The 16,746-nt window shown below is 42.6% G+C and overlaps 1 protein-coding gene across 1 annotated transcript in view; it reads right to left on the bottom strand.

Moving 5' to 3' along the window:
• Positions 1-12,308, bottom strand: part of LOC106586201 (beta-1,3-galactosyltransferase 1) — a 120,224-nt gene extending 107,916 nt beyond the window's left edge. The window contains exon 1 of the mRNA XM_014173207.3: positions 11,858-12,308. The gene's annotated coding sequence lies outside the window, so the exon portion shown is untranslated. The remainder of the gene's footprint in view (positions 1-11,857) is intronic.
• Positions 12,309-16,746: the final 4,438 nt, after the last annotated feature.

Genomic DNA, 16,746 nt, shown 5'->3' with positions numbered 1-16,746 from the left:
TATGACAGAGCCAAGTGACTTGGTGTATAGCGAGAATAGGAGAGGGCCCAGAACAGAGCCCTGGGGGACACCAGTGGTGAGAGCGCATGGTGCGGAGACAGATTCTCGCCACGCCACCTGGTAGGAGCGTCATGTCAGGTAGGACGCAACCCGGAGAGGGTGGAGAGGAGGATCTGATGGTTCACAGTATCAAAGGCAGCAGATAGGTCTAGAAGGATGAGAGCAGAGGAGAGAGAGTTAGCTTTAGCAGTGCGGAGAGCCTCCATGACACAGAGAAGAGCAGTCTCAGTTGAATGCCCAGTCTTGAAACCTGACTGATTAGGATCAAGAAGGTCATTCTGAGAGAGATAGCAGGAGAGCTGGCCAAGGACGGCACGTTCAAGAGTTTTGGAGAGAAAAGAAAGAAGGGATACTGGTCTGTAGTTGTTGACATCGGAGGGATCGAGTGTAGGTTTTTTCAGAAGGGGTGCAACTCTCGCTCTCTTGAAGACGGAAGGGACGTAGCCAGCGGTCAAGGATGAGTTGATGAGCGAGGTGAGAAGGTCTACGGAAATGGTCTGGAGAAGAGAGGAGGGGATAGGGTCAAGTGGGCAGGTTGTTGGGCGGCCGGCCGTCACAAGACGCGAGATTTCATCTGGAGAGAGAGGGGAGAAAGAGGTCAAAGCACAAGGTAGGGCAGTGTGAGCAGGACCAGCGGTGTCGTTTGACTTAGCAAACGAGGATCGGATATCGTCAACCTTCTTTTCAAAATCCGCAGATATAGAAGGAAGTCTCGAGCTATTGCTCGCCTGAGGTAGAGTATCTCATGATAAGCTGTAGACCACACTATCTCTACCTAGAGAGTTTTCATCTGTATTTTTCGTAGATGTTTAAATACAAACACAGACTGAGACTGGCACTAAGACAACATTGAATGAGCTGTATTCCGCCGTAAGCAAACAAGAAAATGCTCATCCAGAGTGCAGCGCTCCTAGGAGCCGGGGACTATAATTCAGGGAAACTTAAATCCATTTGACCAAATTTCTATCAGCATGTTAAATGTGCAACCAGAGGGAAAAAAACTCTGGACCACCTTTACTCCACACACAGAGACGCATACAAAGCTCTCCCTCGCTATCCATTTGGCAAATCTTACCATAATTCTATCCTCCTGATTCCTGCTTACAAGCAAAAATTAAAGCTGGAAGCACCAGTGACTAGATCAATAAAAAAGTGGTCAGATGAAGCAGATGCTAAGCTACAGGACTGTTTTGCTAGCACAGACTGGAATATGTTCCGGGATTCCTCTGATGGTATTGAGGAGTACACCACATCAGTCATTGGCTTCATCAATAAGTGCAACGATGACGTCGTCCCCACAGTGACCGTGCGTCATACCCCAACCAGAATCCATGGATTAAAGGCAACATATGCACTGAGCTAAAGGCTAGAGCTGCCGCTTTCAAGGAGTGGGACTCTTAACTCGGAAGCGTATAAGAAATCCCGCTATGCCCTCTGACGAACCATCAAACAGGCAAAGCATCAATACAGGACTAAGATCGAATCGTACTACACCGGCTCTGACGCTCGTCGGGTGTGGCAGGGCTTGCAAACCATTACAGACTACAAAGGGAAGCACAGCTGATAGCAGCCCAGTGACACGAGCCTTCCAGACGAGCTAAACTACTTCTATGCTCACTTCGAGGCAAAAAACACTGAAACATGCACGAGAGCACCAGCTGTTCCGGAAGACTGCATGATCACACTCTCCGCAGCCGATGTGAGTAAGACCTTTAAACAGGTCAACATTCATAGGGCAGCGGGGCCAGACGGATTACCAGGACATGTACTGCGAGCATGCGCTGACCAACTGGCAAGTGTCTTCACTGATATTTTCAACCTCTCCCTGTCCTAGTCTGTAATACCAACATGTTTTAAGCAGACCACCATAGTGCCTGTGCCCAAGAACACTAAGGTAACCTGCCACATCACCAACAAACTAACGTGGTCCAAGCACACCAAGACAGTCGTGAAGAGGGCATGACAAAACCTATTCCACCTCAACAGACTGAAAAGATTTGGCATGGGTCCTCAGATCCTCAAATGGTTCTATCGAGAGCATCCTGACTGGTTGCATCACTGCCTGGTATGGCAACTGCTCGGCCTCTTTATTTTTTACTATTTTCTACATTGTAGAATAATAGTGAAGACATCAAAACTATGAAATAATACATATGGAATCATGTAGTAACCAAAAAAGTGTTAAACAAATCCAAACCTATTTTTTGAGATTCTTCAAAGTAGGCACGCTTTTCTCTTGATGACAGCTTTCAACACTCTTGGCATTCTCTCAACCTGCTTCATGAGATAGTTGTCATAAACTTCGTCGTCTGAAGAGGAGAAATCATCAGACCAATATGCAGCGGGTATATTGCTCATCTGCGTATTTATGGAAGGTAATCACACTTAAACAAAATAACAATGAAAACAGTCCAGTAAGGTGCACAGACTAAACCGGAAACAACCACCCACAAACACAAGTGAAAACACACACAACTAAATATGGCCTCCAATCAGAGATAACAAGAAACAGCTGCTTCTGATTGGAGGTCATTGACAAAACTAACATAGACATAGAAAAACTAGAAAAACCACATAGAAATAGAAAACATAGAACATAAACCAAAAACCCCGAAACACACTAAACAAACACCCCCTGCCACGCCCTGACCAAACTACAATAACAAACAACCCCTTTGACTGGTCAGGACGTGAGAATAGTCACCTGGAATGCATTTCAATTAACAAGTGTGCCTTCTTAAAAGTTAATTTGTGTAACGATCGTTGTAAGGAGGAGACCAACGTGCAGCGTGGTAAGTGCTCATGTTTACTTTTATTTAACTCAGAACACTAAACAAAATAACTAAAAGGAAAACGAACGTTACGTTCTGCAGGCTTACACAGAGCTGTACAAAAACAAGATCCCACAACTGAAGGTGGGAAAAAGGGCTGCCTAAGTATGATTCCCAATCAGAGACAACGATAGACAGCTGCCTCTGATTAGGAACCATACTCGGCCAAACATAAAGAAATATATGACATAGAATGCCCACCCCATATCACACCCTGACCTAACCAAACAGAGAAAAACGTCTCTTTCAGGTCAGGGCGTGACAATTTGTGGAATTTCTTTCCTTCTTAATGCATTCGAGCCAATCAGTTGTGTTGTGACAAGATATGTGTGGTATCCAGAAGATAGCCCTATTTGGTAAAAGACCCAAGTCCATATTATGACAAGAACAGCTCAAATAATCCAGAGACAAACAACAGTCCATCATTACTTTAAGACAAGAAGGTCAGTCAGTAAAGAAAATGTCAAGAACTTTGAACATTTCTTCAAGTGCAGTCGCAAAAACCATCAAGCGCTATGATGAAACTGGCTCTCATGAAGACTGCCACAGGAAATGAAGAACCAGAGTTACCTCTGCTGCAGAGGATAGGTTCATTAGAGTTACCAGCCTCAGAAATTGCAGCCCAAATAAATGCTTCACAGAGTTCAAGAAACAGACACATCTCAACATCAACTGTTCAGAGGAGACTGTGTGAATCAGGCCTTCATGGTCAAATTGCTGCAAAGAAACCACTACTAAAGGACACCAATAAGAAGAAGAGACTTGCTTGGCCAAGAAACACAAGCAATGGACCGACGGAAATCTGTTCTTTAGTCTGATGAGTCCAAATGTGAGATTTTTGGATCCAACCGGCGTGTGTTTTTGAGACTCAAAGTAGGTGAACGGATGATCTCCGCATGTGTGGTTCCACCGTGAAGCATGGAGGAGGAGGTGCAATGGTGTAGGGGTGCTTTGCTGGTGACACTGTCTGTGATTTATTTACAATTCAAGGCACACAGAACCAGCATGGCTACCACAGCATTCTGCAGCGATACGCCATCCCATCTGGTTTGCGCTTAGTGGGACTATCATTTGTTTTTCAACAGGACAATCACCCAACACACCTCCAGGCTGTGTAAGGGCTATTTGACCAAGATGGAGAGTGATGTATCAGATGACCTGGCCTACACAATCACCAGACCTCCATCCATTTGAGAATGTTTGGGATGAGTTGGACCGCAGAGTGAAGGAAAAGCAGCCAACAAGTCCTCAGCTTATGTGGGAACTCCTTCAAGACTGTTGGAAAAGCATACCAGGTGAAGCTGATTGAGAGAATGCCAAGAGTGTGCAAAGCTGTCATCAAGCAAAGGGTGGCTACTTTGAAGAATCTCAAATAGAAAATATATTTTGATTTGTTTAACACTTTTTTTGGTTACTACATGATTCCATATGTATTATTTCATAGTTTTGATGTCTTCACTATTATTCTACAATGTAGAAAATAGAAAAAAATAAAGAAACGCTGGTACTGTAAGTACTGTTTTATATATAATCTGAGATGACACACGTATGGTAGACCCCAGTCAGTGAGGTTGACCTGTCTATATTTGATCTGTTTTTGTAAACTCAACCAAGTTATCCCAAATGGTACACTTTTTGAGTGGAGATTTTGAAAATTGCGCAGTCACGGGTAGGTAATTAGAGCCTATTGAGCCTCCAACCTTTGTAATCTCAGACGCCCAGCGCATCTGCCAACAAGAGATTACAACCTTGTGACAGTTATACTGAATCGGATGCAGCTGAGAAGAAAATAAACACTAAATTGAGGAATTTAGTGGAAACTTTCCCAAAGTATTTGTTGTTACACCTGTGTAATTACATGCTGCAATTACCACCAGTTACATGTTGTTATTACAGTGTAACTATGAGATATTACAATTATCTACAATACTTGTCAGTGTAATTACACGTTTTACACTGTAATAAGGACACCTTACAATGAATTGATACCAAATAATTCAATATTTAGATTTAGCATGATAATAAATGAAGCACACTCACCTTACTTTTACAACAATGACATCTATATCTTGCTAATTTAACCATGGAGAGAGTTGCTCCTAAACACAATTTAACTGAACGCTCTAGACTACACCTTCCATTGCCACTGTGCAGCAGGCTGAACGTTGCACGTCTCTACTAAACGCATAAACATATGCATGGCCATATGGGATTCATCTGGGCACGATTTGTTTAATAAACACACTATAAATATGACTCAACTGCAACGTAATATAATTTTGCCAAATTGCCATGATGTACACAACCACAGAGTATGTAAGGGACAATTTGAAAATGTGGATATCGACTGCCACTTCAGCACGCTTTTGTAGCACAGTCGACCAACCATAAGGTTGAGGGTTCGCCGACCACCACGGGCGAGCCCACTCTCCCTGTCTGTTTCATTAGGCCTACACTACGATCAGAGCCGGCTGCAGACAATAATCAGCTTGGGGGAAATAAGATTTTTACCATTTTGTGCCATATTTATAATTATATAAAATATATTCAACAAATGTTCCACCACACAACCAATAAACAAAGCATACTGACTTGGGCACTTCAATATCATGGTTTGCTGTGGTAGTTTGTTCCACTCAAAAGCACCGGTGTACACAAATGTGTTCTTACCAGATAGACTCTTATATTTAAAACAGTGAATATGAGAGTCTCTGGCTCTGGTATTATGCTGGTGGACATCTCTAACAAATGAAAAATTGCTGAATAGGTACCTGGGGGCTGAGTCCATGATCATTCTGTGGACCAGAACAAGTTGAAGTAATACTACTCTTTTTTTCCACAGATAGCCAGCGTAGCAGCTTAAAAAGCTTGACCTCCAGATGAGTATGAGGGGGGAGTGTAAGTACAATTCTTACGAGCTTGTTTTGGCTGGTCTGTATCTTATTCTTTAGGTGTTTGGGGCTGCTGGTGAACCATGATGTGCAGGCATAATCAAATTGACACTGGACTAGTGCATTTGCTAGGGTCTTTAGAGTGTCTATAGCTAGGCTTCCATCCAATTGGCGACAGATTATAAAAAAAATGGCCCATTTTCCCATCAGAGTTGTATTTCCAACAAATTGACTAGTGCACATAAAAATTACTTTTGCAGATAAATTCCCATGTACCAAATAAAAAATACAAGTTAAATGGGTTTTCATCTCATTTTCAACTCTAAACCTACTGATGATTTTGTCACAAAAAAAATGTTGTGCAGGTATAGCCAATGTGCACACTCTGGTATTGGCACGTGAGCTCTAGCCAGCAGCTCACAGATACAATGCGGGTATAGTCTACATGATGAGATTATTATGGACAAAAGTGCAAGATTATTTTGATTTGTCAAATGGCAGCCAAGCATCAATCATCATGTCACCAGAATAAGACCCTCAATATTTATAAAAGGAGCATCAAGCTCACCACCTTGCACTTTCCCCACCCTGTGAAGTTCATGTCATCTAGCCTAATAAACTGTATGCTTCCCATGATGTCGTGACATTTCTATTACAACATGTGCTTTACTCCCATAAAAAGGTTGGATGTAAAGCCATTTTGAGGATGCAGGAATTACATTTTGGACGGACGAGAGTTTTGAAGTAGTCTTTGTGACTGGTTTGGTTATGCTACATTTAAAAGGTAATACAGTTTAAAAGTTAAATGACAAATATACTGATAAAAATATAAATGCAACATGTAAAGTGTTGGTCCCATGTTTCATGAGCTGAAATAAAAGATCCAAGAAATGTTCCATACACACAAAATGCTTATTTCTGTCATATTTTGTGCACAAATTTGTTTACATCCCTGTTAGTGAGCATTTCACCTTTGCCAAGATAATCCATCCACCTGAAAGGTGTGGCATATCAAGAAGCTGATTAAACTGCATGATCAATACACAGGTGCACCTTGTGCTGGGGACAATAACAGGCCAATCTAAATGTGCAGTTATATCACACAACACAATGCTACAGATGTCACAAGTTTTGAGGGAGCATGCAATTGGCATGCTGACTGCAGGAACGTTGACCAGAGCTGTTGCCAGAGAATTCAATGTTAATTTCTCTACAATAAGCCAAACATCGCTTTAGAGAATTTGGCAGTATGTCCAACCGGCCTCACAACCGCAGACCACATGTAACCATGCCAGCCTAGGACCTCCACATTCGGCTTTTCAACTGTGGGATCGTCTGCGACAGCCACCTGGACAGCTGATGAAACTGAGGAGTATTTCTGTCCTTAAAGCCCTTTTGTGGGGAAAAACTAATTCTGATTGACTGCGCACCTGCCCAGTCATTTGAAATCCATAGATTAGGGCCTAATTCATTTATTTCAATGGACTGATTTTGTTTTATATGAACCAAAATCAATACAATCGTTGAAATTGTTGCATTTATATTTTTGTTCAGTATATTTAGATTATAATATACACTGCTCAAAAAAATTAAGGGAACACTTAAACAACACAATGTAACTCCAAGTCAATCACACTTCTGTGAAATCAAACTGTCCACTTAGGAAGCAACACTGATTGACAATAAATTTCACATGCTGTTGTGCAAATGGAATAGACAACAGGTGGAAATTATAGGCAATTAGCAAGACACCCCCAATAAAGGAGTAGTTCTGCAGGTGGGGACCACAGACCACTTCTCAGTTCCTATGCTTCCTGGCTGATGTTTCGGTCACTTTTGAATGCTGGCAGTGCTTTCACTCTAGTGGTAGCATGAGACGGAGTCTACAACCCACACAAGTGACTCAGGTAGTGCAGCTCATCCAGGATGGCACATCAATGCGAGCTGTGGCAAGAAGGTTTGCTGTGTCTGTCAGCGTAGTGTCCAGAGCATGGAGGCGCTACCAGGAGACAAGCCAGTACATCAGGAGACGTGGAGGAGGCCGTAGGAGGGCAACAACCCAGCAACAGGACCGCTACCTCCGCCTTTGTGCAAGGAGGAGCAGGAGAAGCACTGCCAGAGCCATGCAAAATGACCTCCAGCAAGCCACAAATGTGCATGTGTCTGCTCAAACGGTCAGAAACAGACTCCATGAGGGTGGTATGAGGGCCCGACGTCCACAGGTGGGGGTTGTGCTTACAGCCCAACACCATGCAGGACGTTTGGCATTTGCCAGAGAACACCAAGATTGGCAAATTCGCCACTGGCGCCCTGTGCTCTTCACAGATGAAAGCAGGTCTGGAGACGCCGTGGAGAACGTTCTGCTGCCTGCAACATCCTCCAGCATGACCGGTTTGGCGGTGGGTCAGTCATGGTGTGGGGTGGCATTTCTTTGGGGGGCCGCACAGCCCTCCATGTGCTCGCCAGAGGTAGCCTGACTGCCATTAGGTACCGAGATGAGATCCTCAGACCCCTTGTGAGACCATATGCTGGTGCGGTTGGCCCTGGGTTCCTCCTAATGCAAGACAATGCTAGACCTCATGTGGCTGGAGTGTGTCAGCAGTTCCTGCAAGAGGAAGGCATTGATGCTATGGACTGGCCCGCCCGTTCCCCAGACCTGAATCCAATTGAGCACATCTGGGACATCATGTCTCGCTCCATCCACCAACGCCACGTTGCACCACAGACTGTCCAGGAGTTGGCGGATGCTTTAGTCCAGGTCTGGGAGGAGATCCCTCAGGAGACCATCCGCCACCTCATCAGGAGCATGCCCAGGCGTTGTAGGGAGGTCATACAGGCACGTGGAGGCCACACACACTACTGAGCCTCATTTTGACTTGTTTTAAGGACATTACATCAAAGTTGGATCAGCCTGTAGTGTGGTTTTCCACTTTAATTTTGAGTGTGACTCCAAATCCAGACCTCCATGGGTTGATAAATTGGATTTCCATTGATTATTTTTGTGTGATTCTGTCGTCAGCACATTCAACTATGTAAAGAAAAAAGTATTTAATAAGATTATTTCTTTCATTCAGATCTCGGATGTGTCGTTTAAGTGTTCCCTTTATTTTTTTGAGCAGTATATATATTGAAGCGTTAGGTTCTAGGTGGGCGAGGATTGGAAAGGAGGCCGAGCGAGCGTTAAACTTTACTGGGCCTGCCAGTAGCATATGTGGTCACATTATTATAGGACGACTTGGGAGAATGATCATCTGCAACAGACGCCGCATGTCAGTATCAGAAGTAAAAATACAGCCAGACTGGCCTGCTACTGTGCCTTTCTAGACCTTATAAACTGTCAAGAGTACACCCACAATTGATCCAAATGGAATTAAACATTCAATTCACAGGGCTTTTGCGCCGGTATTCAAATGACATTTTCACTGCAGCCTAGAGTAGAATTTTGTACTCACTTGAAAACAATAATGCAATTATTCATTGCATTGTGGTGTTGTAGGCTAGTCTAGGATAATTGTATTGTCCCTAAACAAGATCAATAGGGGAGCTTTTTGAGCTACGTGTCTCATATCTTCACTGTTATTTCACGCACAATGATGCATCTGGCTTCTCCGCTGCCTATGAGCTATTCCTATTTGTTCTTGTGGCTTCATATTGAAAATGTATGCAGGTTTGAATGCTTGTATGTGTTGTATGATTGCCAGTTAAACATATGTCTTCTGTAACCATACCAAATGTAACATATCATACTCATTTGAGTGTCCAGGATTTACGTTGACTATATTACATCTAGGCTGATGTACATATACACAGCATAGACACTGAGTGTTCAAAACATTAAGAATAATGAGTTGCACCCCACCCTTTTGCCCTCAGAACAGCCTCAATTTGTCTGGGCATGTCCAAGTTGTCGAAAGCGTTCCACAAGGATGCTGGACTATGTTGACTCCAATGCTTCCCACAGTTGTGTCAAGTTGGCTGGATGTCCTTTGGGTGGTGGACCACTCTGGATACACACAGGAAATTGTTGAATGTGAAAACCACAGCAGCATTGTAGTTCTTGACATAAATCAGTGCGCCTGGCTTCTACTATCATACCCTCTTCAAAGGCACTTGAATCTTTTGTCTTGCCCATTCACCATCTGAATGGCACACATACACAATCCGTGTCTCAATTGTCTCAAGGCTTAAAAACCCTTATTTAACCTGTCTTCCCTTCATCTACACTGATTGAAGTTTATTTAACACGTGACATTAATAAGGTATCATCGTTTTCACTTGGATTCACCTGGTCAGTCTATGTTATGGAAAGAGCAGGTGTCCTTAATGTTTTGTACACTCAGTGTATATTGACCTGTGGTATAGTAAAAGTTAGTGCACAGAAAAGCATAGTGCAAAAAGGAAGTACCAAAACAACTTGATATAGGGGAGGTGCGTGCAAGCATATGAGGACATTTGGCTAGGATGGAATAAATTATATAGTACAACCTGCAAAAGAGCAAATGTAAACCGGGGGAAAAAGACACTACCCTCCCCTGTGCCCAATAAAAAAACACAAAACCCTCCCCAAAACCAAAAAAAGGTATACAACCCTTCCCTATTTTGGACCACCTCCCCCACCACAGTAAATTTCGAACTGCCTCTGACATTATGGTAACACTTTACATGAAGTTGCTCCAATACCTGTGTATAGGCTAACATTGCAATAACTTAACAACATAAAATGGGGCCCATAGGCATTCCTGTCTATCAGTCTTCTTATCTTTGTGTATGTTGTACATAGGGAGGGAGATATAAGAGACATGACGGTATGAGATGAAAATGCCTCTGTATAACCAGGAGTAAAGAGTTCTAGAGCTCCAGTAGTTCTTGAGCTGTCAGAATAAAGCGAAAAAGCAACCGCTAGGTGGCCCCCAACCAAAAATATAACACGGTTGTGCATCAGCAGTTTTTTTCTTGTTACGACAGTCACTCAATTAGCCAATGTCAGCAAAAAACATTTTGATTGATAAAATAGTCTAGCCAGCTGGGCACGTGCCCAGAATTGCAGGAAATTAGCTTCAAAACTGCAAAAAAAAAAAAATCTACACCATATGGCAAAATTTGTAGAATTGCATGAAATTAGTTATTAACTTGCTTATGGTCCCCAAAAGGCCATGGCCCGCCCTGTACACAGCACATAGATAGATAACAATACCTAGACAGGATGTCAATTAAACATGTCATGTGGCTGACAGGACCAGAAAGACTAGCAGATTCCATTTTTTAACGACATAATGATGTTTGTAATGGTTTTTCACAGGAGGCATGAGTGCACCAACAGCCAGAGAAAATAATGTTCAGTCTAAAGTCCCCTCCTACATCTTGACCTTAACATCTGAGGCAACAGACATTTGTTAGGCTACTATCTAGGGGAAAAAACGTGGAATACAAAATGAAAGCCTGTGTGTCAAGGTCATAATTACCATAACATGTTCAAATGTGTCCCAACATCTTAAAGTGTAAGTATGGTGGATGTTGTCAACTCAAGCTCATTTCAGTATTTCGGATATTGCGAAATAAAGTTAAATGCTTCTTCATAGCAACTTTCTAGTCTAGACTAGCCAAACGAAGTGTAGTATGAGGGGACATTTGCGGTAATAAAACTCATCCAAAAACTGTTAGGCTATTTTTTTTTACCATGGGCTGTTCATTTTTAAGCAGGCTAGTCCATTATCATTATCAAAATACTCCCCATAATATAATAAGAGATGTACCCAGTGCTGCACAGCTGAGCAGAAATCCTATTGATGGGCTCGCATTCATCGTAGGACACAGGAACACGCGGATCCTAAAGCTATTTAATGAGTCAATGAACGAAATACCCCGAGATCGAATAAAAACAATTTGAACAGTAGCCTATGAGGTGGTTGGGATTGTGAACGCAATCGTGTACCCTAAACATTAGGTTATGGTAAACTCATTGACATGTCATAATAAACGAGAGAGTGAAATCCCCGGGATAGGCTAGTAAACAGCTGATTTAAAAAGCCTCTAAAACAATATAACAGACGGCAGAAACAAGCAAGCTGAGCTTACCTCTTTTATCGTCCCCATCCCATTCAGACTTCTGGTCCTGATGCGACAGCAGTACCTTGTTCAGCATCCTAAAGCGATGCTATTTGTCTCGAGGAAACGTGATCGTAGAGCATGGAGCTGGAGCTCATGCGTTGGTTGACAAGAGACCGCTCCAATCAGAGTAATCCGATGGGGTTGTAGCCAATCCACTTGAAAGAAAGAAAGCTACTTTACATTCTGTAGCAAGGTGGATTGACGTTATAAGAGTATTTCCAGGCAACTCTATTTATTTATTTATTTTTACACATTTAGCAGAATTAGGCTACTGGCTATATTGCCCAGTTATTTCTAAAGGTAACACCAGATGCCTAGCCTACTTGATTATGGCAGAAATTGTGGGATATTTTTTGATGTATAGAATATGTATAGCTTTACAAAGACTAAAGACTAAAAACCAAAACCAAAAAAAGAATGGAAAAGTAATATCCACATTGATTTTTTAACTTTTACATTTGGTGAGAAAACCCCCATACATTTATTCTCCGTAGCTACCCCAGTGGCAGCTCCCTTACGAAAAAAAATTGCAGTCAGAGTGCAGTATAACTGCAGTATGCTGCAAATACTGCTCCAAAATAACACCGATTTTTTTTTGCTGCAGTAATTTTGCAGTGTAACTGCAGTTAGAGTGCAGTATATTCTGCAATTACTGCTCCAAAATTCCACAGTCGACTGCAGTTACTGCAATTTTACTGCAGTTTCAAAACGCACTCTTTTTTTTTGTAAGGGCCGGCATTACAGAAGTCTCAGATCGCACTGTGCTCAAACCTATACAGGATTAATGACATGAATACAGCCCGCCATAAAAAAGGACAGGCATGCTAGAAAATGCTCGAAAAGCAAACAATAGCCTTCTTGGGAAAAATTCTGGGGGGGGAGAAAAAGTAGGGAATACTCTATACTAGGCTATTCTTAATAGCCTTAGAGAGTTTAAAACTCTGTAAAAAAAAATAAGAAATAAATTACTAGGCTATGACATGAGTTCGTTCGTACCATCACATCAAAGGTGTGGGGGTGTTCAAAAAGCAGGTTGACGTTTATTGTCCCGAGTCTTGTCCTGGAGGCAGAACTGAGCGAGATATGCCGTCTGCAATGTCAAAATTGTGTAGTTTGTAAAGATTCATGAAAAAAAGCTTTTTTTTCTTTATTTTAAGGTTAGGGTTAGGCATTGGGTTTAGCAGTATGGTTCACGTTAGGGTTAAGGTTTTTAGGACTTTGTGGCTTTGACAGATAATGACCACTCTGCAGAGCTGCTTCCAGAACAAGATTCATGACGAACAACGCTAACCTGCGTTGAAAGATCGAAAAGGATTTGCACATTGACAGGAGTGGATGGAATAGCTCGACAGGGTGGAGTTGCAAGCCCATTTTAAATCGGTAGTTGCATGTATTTTAAGACAGGGATGTGACGAGCTATCCACATGCTTGTCTCACGAATATCTTGCCTCTCATGATTCCTCAAAATACTTTTAAAAAGTAAATTTGAGTGTGAGTGGGATCTTAACTTGAACTTGTTTCTGGCACACCTGGGGATTGAGTTAAGTTTCTTGTTCCACTTAATCACATAGGTTAACTGCCAAAATGGATAAGGATTAAGTTCAATTACATGACATGCCTTTATTTAAAGCCTGTGTTGTCTGGAGTGGATTGAACTATAGGTTCAACATAGTGTGTGTAAATATTTTATTATAGTAGGCTAGTTATCAATCAGTTTATCAATCGATGTGATTATAAGCATTATAGGGAATTTAAAAGATGCAAAACAAGCACTTTCCCACAGCAAACATTTCACCTGTCCGTAACAGCTAACCTACATGAGAGTTTCTTTGCAGCAGAGAACATGTTATTTGGGCTGTTTGGGAGTTACAGTGCCGTATCAATGTGTTTGTAGGCAGGTTCTTCAGCAGTTACAGCTTGATTACACCAAAATGGCTAAATGTATGTCATATGTGCAGTCAAAAACGTGATTTACCTGTGTGTTATATGTATTTCCACACTGAGGTTGGAATAATACTGTGAAGTGGTGAAAATTATAATAATGCCATTTTAGTGTAATTGTTTATATTTTTTTATCTAACCTTTATTTAACTAGGCAAGTCAGTAAAGAACAAATTCTTAATTACAGTGACGGCCTACCCCGGCAAAACCCAGACGACACTGGGCCAATTATACACCGCCCTATGGGACTCCCAATCATGGCTGAATGTGATGCAGCCTGGATTTGAACCAGGGACTGCAGTAACGACCTCTTGCATTGAGATGCAGTGCCTTAGACCAGCGGTCCCCAACCACTGGGCTGCAGCACATTCGCTTCCGGGTCGCACCGAAAGGATTTTTTTTATTTTTTACAATTTATCGGTAAAATTAAATAATTATATACAGTTCTAGGCTATTTGTGCAGTAATTACATTGAACTTGGTGCAGTCTGTTGGTCCTTTTCTCACCACTCTAATGTCTCTGTCACACCCACAACAGTTTACAGATTTTGAACTTGAGTAATGCGAGTTCATCACGGTCTGCCTGAGCTGTGTTGCCCGCCAACTTTGTACTAGCTAACTATGTTAGTTGACATGAATAAAAACAAACAACCGTCGCTGGAGAGCTTCTTCAGAAGGAGTAAGGGAGATAAAAGGCCCAACGATGATGTCGATAATGCAGAGACAGCAGAGCCCGAGACTACAAAAAAAATGAAAGCCTCATTCAATAGAAAATATGTTGAGTCCTACCTAAAATATGGCTTTATTATTACTGTGCGAAGTATGTGGAGATAGGCTATCTAACGAGACAATGAATCCCTAAAAACTGCTTCGGGCAACATCGAATCCAAGCACTCTGCACTTAAAGACAAACCTGTTGAATTCTTTGAGCAAAGAAAACGTGAAGCAGAAGCACAGAAGCAAGTCTTGAAAGCCACCGCATCAACAAACGTGGCTGCACTGAGAGCGTCATACTTAGTGGCTAGCCGTATTGCTAAGGCCAAGAAGCCTTTCACTATTGGCAAGGAGTTGATTCTACCTGCTGCTAAGGACATTTGCCGTGAACTCTTAGGAGAGGCTGCAGCTAAAAAGATAGCACAGGTTCCTCTTTCGGCTACCACCGTCACTAGGCGAATTGATGAAAGAGCGGAGGACGTTGACGCACAATTGTTAGAGAGGCCTAACGAGTCACGGTGGTATGCAATCCAGGTTGACAAATCTGCCGATGTTGACAACAAGGCAATACTGCTTGTTTATGTGCGATATATATTTCAGGATGATATGCATGAGGATATGTTGTGTGTACTGTCCCTCCCGACTAACACAACAGCCTCAGAACTATTCAAATCTTTGGATGATTACATGTCAGGAAAATTGGATTGGTCATTCTGTGTTGGCGTATGCACAGATGGGGTTGCTGCCATGACTGGACGGCTGTCTGGTTTCACTACCTGGTTAAAGAGATTGCGCCTGAATGTGAGTCTACGCACTGTGTCATTCACAGAGAAATGCTGTCTAGCCGAAAAATGTCACCTGAATTGAACGTTGTATTGAATGATGTTATTAAAGTTAACAATCACATCAAAACACACGCCCTTAACTCACGTCTGTTTGGGCAGTTTTGTGAGGAAATGGACGCAGAGCACAAACGCCTTCTCTTATACACAGAAGTCAGATGGCTATCCAGGGGGAGATCGCTTGCCAGAGGGTTGGAGTTACGAGAGCCGCTGCAGAGATTTCGTTAAAAAGAAAAAAGTCACCACTGGCAGCACATTTAAATGACGAGGAATGGCTCGCAAAACTCGCTTACCTGTGCGACATATTCAACCTGCTCAATGAACTCAATCTGTCACTTCAGGGGAGAAGGACAACTATCTTTAAGTTGGCAGATAAAGTTGCTGCAGTCAAAGCTAAACTGGAACTGTGGGGACGGCGAGTGGGCAGGAGCATATTTGACATGTACCTAACATTAGCATGGATTTTGGGAGAGACTGAGACTGGGCCGTTTCTCCCAGCTGGTGCACGATCCCCTAGCTTCGCTGTCAACGGAGTTTGAGCATTACTTCCCAACCGCCAAAGACCCACGAAGTGCAAAGGAATGGATCCGCGACCCATTTGTGAATGTCCCAAGTGAATCGTCCATGTCCGTGCAGGAAGAAGATCCATCCTTGAGGTTGCAAATGACGGTGGCCTTAAAAGTATGTTTGAGATAACTTCATCTCTGCCGACCTTCTGGATTAAAATCAAGGCTGAATATCCTGAGATAGCCACAAAAGCACTGAAAACGTTGCTTCCACTTCCATCTCTGCGAAGCAGGGTTTTCCGCAATGACGGCAACAAAAACAAAATTACGGAGTAGACTGGACATAAGGAACATGTCACTGTCGCCCATCACCCCTAGATGGGACCATCTTGTTGCCGGGAGACAAGCTCAGGGCTCCCACTGATTCAGCGACATGGTGAGTTGTCATGTTTTTATTATATATATGGTCATTAGAGAGACCTACTTAAACTAAAATGTTATGAAAAGCGGCTATACTAAACTTATAGGCCTCTATGAGACCGGTCTGTGGTGCAAAAAAGGTTGGGGACCGCTGCCTTAGACTGATGCGCCTCTCGGGAGCCCAAAAGCTGTGTAAGAGCTGTTTGAAAAGACCACCTGAAATTTCAGCATGTTTTGGTGGGATGGAGTTTTCGCCTTCCATTCTGACATCACCATGCGATAAATTAGTTAATAGACCAATAAGAAAAAGAGTTCCAGACCTCTCTGCCAATAACAACACATTTTCAGCTTTCCCCTCCCACTCAGACCCCTCCCAGACACTTATAGCAAAATTCTGGCTTGAGAAATAACTCTTTGCTTCAGAAGCTATTTTG

The sequence above is a fragment of the Salmo salar genome, chromosome 25, assembly GCF_965601325.2.
Source record: "Salmo salar chromosome 25, fSalSal1, whole genome shotgun sequence".
Lineage (NCBI taxonomy): Eukaryota > Metazoa > Chordata > Actinopteri > Salmoniformes > Salmonidae > Salmo > Salmo salar.
Note: the sequence above shows the minus strand (reverse complement) of the source record. Positions and strands in the feature narration are given on the sequence as shown.